A 3,905-nucleotide genomic window follows, 5' to 3' on the forward strand; every position below is an offset into this window, starting at 1 on the left:
AGGCCTAAAAAACACTCCAAAAGCTTCTTTCGGCTGATGCCCCCTCCCCAGCTGAAGCCAGCAGCCCAATTTGGGCAGAGGCTGGCACCCCTCTCCCTGCTCAACCATGTGGATTACCCCAAGCCATTAACATCTGACTCGTATCCATATGGGTGGGCACCCCTCTCTCACCTTTCCTTCCCTACCCGCTGGAGACCACTGCCCAGCATTGGTGGCAGGGGTCCCACGCTACGTGACCCACCACCTTTGCCCCCCAACCCTCCATATTGCCAGACACCCAGCCCGCTGAAGTAACACCTCCAGGAAACCTCTCAGCTTTGACACAGAGGGAAGGATGTCTCTTTCTAGGTGCACACGGAAGGAACCTGCTTCTTAAAAAATCTCCGGCACAGCTAGGCAACACCACAGGAAACATTTTGTCAGTGAGGGGTAAAGGGTTGGTAAAGTTTGTTCTCCTTCCCGCAAAGAACAAGAGTCTGTGCTTAAATGATCAAACAGTTCTGCCATCAGTTTAGTTGCCGGTGTGATTTTCAATAGGGCCGCGGAGTCATAACTTATTTTCATATTCTTTTGGCATCCAGGATAACTTGACATTTCTTATCTCGCTTATAAAATTGGGAATGCCAATTTTATAATCCCAGCAGTACTCAGGGGGATAACACCTTGGTTTTCTGCTGCTTGTCGTAGTTGTCCAAGACCATCTTCCTGACTGTTCCTTCTCAGATGATGGGCGCCGACCAAGGGGTCCAGGTGGGCATGTCCGTTCGTGCGCTGCAAGAAATGAGAAAAAAGCATGGATGCCCCAAATGGTGGAAAGTATATATTAGGTGGGGGGGTTTCACCCCCACACCACTGCCACCTGAGGGCCCTGACTTTATCATCATTAACAGAGTCGAGGTTGTATCCTGGTATCTTGAGCACAAATGCAGTAAAACAAGCTAATGCACAGTATGCAAGGCAAGCCATTTAAGCCTGAATTTGCAAGGAATAACAAATTTAAAATGCAACTAAGAGTCAATGGAAGAGCAAGCCAAGATACTTTCATTTTACAGTGCCTTTTAAAAGGTTGCACCAGGAGTACAACAGCACGTTTGCCTGGCACCAAGGTGGGCAGCAGTGGAAAGTATCTTGCAGTCCTGAGACCCCAGAGAACTGTTCCAATTCTGTACATAGTATTTTGCCTGCTGTGATAGGGTCAGAGGTGCATAAAATTATATCCTCTGCAAAGAGGCCTGAAATTTGTTCATTTCCATTTGCAACCACTCTTGTACCAGAGAGGGCATTGCATAACTTGATTGCTAATGGTTCTAGAATTAGTACAACTGCCGGGGCTGACAGAGAGCATCCTTCCTCCTAACCTAAAAGATCCCAATATTTCCATATAAGGGAGTTACTCTGAACCCTTGATAATTTTGGTGGTTCCTTTCTCAACCTTTTCCAGGTGTCAGGGGTGGCCACAGGAGGAGGAATGGTGGACACCACCTCCCCATCCTGACCCTTCCAGGGAAGAGGAAGAGGTACACAGTATAGATATAACAGTGGTTTGTGGGAGGTCCTCCTGCTATTGGATTATGCCCTAGTGTCCGGTTGATCCCATGGGGAAGAATCTTCCCCCCATCTTCTCCCTCTTCTTGTCTCTTCCATGGATGAATAGCCCTGCCCTGCTGCTGTTGCCATAACAGATTCTGTCTGTCAAGATGCTCTGCTATTCCCCTTCTTTTCATGGTAAACATGAGGGTGATTCCCACCCCAAACCCTGTGGTCCTCAAACGCACCCGCGCTCAGTCTTAATTCAAGTCAGCATCCCACCCTGGGAGCCCCTGGAACTGGCGTCATATGAGCCTGTTTCCTGCTGTCACCACGGTGACCTCCAAGATTCAAACTGGCCAGAGAATGTTATGATGCAAAAGGCAGTTGGCCAGAACTGAAGGTGCCAGGATAGAAAAAACGTCCGTTGGGGAAGAGTAACTGACGTTATGACAAGTTTGAGTGGCAACAAGCTCTACCATACACTCTTCCCCTGGTTGGCATCCCCCAAATTTGACCGGGTTAATCTGGACATCTACTGAACTCACAAGCCCCAACTAAACCTGTTAAACTCATCTGTTTCTATAATTTGTTGAGATAGGGGTTACAACAGCAACAAAAATCATCATTCCGCTAAAGAACAATTACTGTCTCAGGCTCTCAAACAAGAGCAGAATCTAACCAAACAGCTTTTGGTTCTGGATCAATGTGGATCTTTTATGGATATTTACTTATTTATCTACTGTTTTTCCTCCCAAGCTGATGTTTTGTGTTGTTGTTCCCTGGAAACTCTTGGTTCGTAAGCTGCTTTGGACAAGCGCAATGTAGTACCAAAAATAAATATGTGATCTTGAAAGAGCCTCAGACTTTATCTGAGGCACATCTAGTGAAAGATCCATTCAAGACTAAGTCCCACTGAAGGCCATTGAATGGGCCTTAGTCATGGCTTATCTAAACCCCATGGGGGGTACTGGGACCTTGACTAATGGGTGGAGGCTGCCCGGTGGCTTTTTAAGGGAATCTGCTTTTCTCCCTAAGTTGTCCAAAGATTTCATCCATTCCCCGGCTATAAATCCTTAACTTCTCAGCTGGCTTCTCTGTCTGCTTCATGGGACAATGAAGCAGATCAGGAGAGCATCTAGATAGCACAATTCCCTACCTGCCATGTTGATAGGAATGCTGACACAAAAACCACAATTATCTAATCTGAGAGCACGCCTCACACTGCTTACTGAACGACGTCTGGTAAGAAGTGGGCAACGGAATAGTGATGGTGCAAAGTTGTTTCCTGCTGTCTCTACGGTAACCCTGCAGAAGGTGAGGAAGGGGCTAGGAGAATATTAGAATCAGATGATATCATCATGGAAGGTGGAAGAGCAGCCCAGGGATGAGAAAAGGGTGATCAGTTCACCCTTCCTGGCTGACCATTCATCTTCACAAATGCTCCCTACACATTTTTAAACATAGTCACCTGAATTTTCCTTTGGAGTTTGTTACTATCTTCCATGGAGATGATGTTGGAAAAAGAGAATTGCACTCTGGATATGGCCAGCCGAGAGGAAGTTGTAGGAAGTCTCAGACCATACGGTTCCTGCCTTTGTAACTGATCCCCATGATATCAAAGTAAGCTCCAGTAGACGAGGGGAAGACTCAAGAGCAGCAGGTGCAGACTTAGAGTACTCCAAGCAGGCTTTGGAAGACGCAGCACATCGAATGATTCCTGCCCTCCCCAGAGGAGAAGGAGGAGACGAGTGGTGGTGATGATAGGTGTCTCCCAACTGAGGGGAACAGAGGCAGCAGTATGCAGAGGAAACAGGATGTCCCGGGAGATGTGCTGTCTTCCAGGTGCAAAGATTGACAATGTGGCGGAGAAGTTGCCAAGTGTTATCAAGCCCACTGAGCACTCCCGCTTCCTTCAGATTCATGTAGGATACTGCCACACAGAGCCTTTAACGTATAGCAAGGGACTATGAGACTCTGGGCATGGAGCTGAAGAGCCTTGGGGCTGTTACCGGAAAAATCCAAGGGCTCCCTTGGACAAAATAAAGACACCAACCAGAGCAATTTAGAAGCAAATCAGCAGCCTGTAGGCTTGGTCTTTATTGAAGAAAGACTGTCGCGACAGGACTCCCACCGCCCACAAGGTGAAGCAAGATGGAAGCCCAGAACAAAAGAAGACCCCAGTTTTTATTAGCTCCTAATCCCCTAAATTACACCCCTAGAAATACATCATATGTATATCATGACTACATTAATAACAGGAGGAGTCAGGGGAGGGGTTGCACAGGTAATCTGAGTATCCTGACACCTGGCCGGAGCCCCCTCCATTCCTCCCCATGAGTCATTTTCAGAAAACAAAGGGAAAGGCGCAGTTTCCT

At 47.3% G+C, this 3,905-nt stretch overlaps 1 long non-coding RNA gene across 1 annotated transcript; it reads right to left on the reverse strand.

Moving 5' to 3' along the window:
• Positions 1 to 311: 311 nt before the first annotated feature.
• Positions 312 to 3,526, reverse strand: LOC308579086. Its single transcript, XR_014004266.1, has 2 exons — positions 1,776 to 3,526; positions 312 to 771 (listed from the first exon to the last, which is right to left on the reverse strand). It is a non-coding gene; the product is annotated as an uncharacterized lncRNA (long non-coding RNA).
• Positions 3,527 to 3,905: the final 379 nt, after the last annotated feature.

This window comes from Podarcis bocagei (genome assembly GCF_964188305.1).
Source record: "Podarcis bocagei genome assembly, chromosome: Z".
Classification (NCBI taxonomy): Eukaryota; Metazoa; Chordata; class Lepidosauria; order Squamata; family Lacertidae; genus Podarcis; species Podarcis bocagei.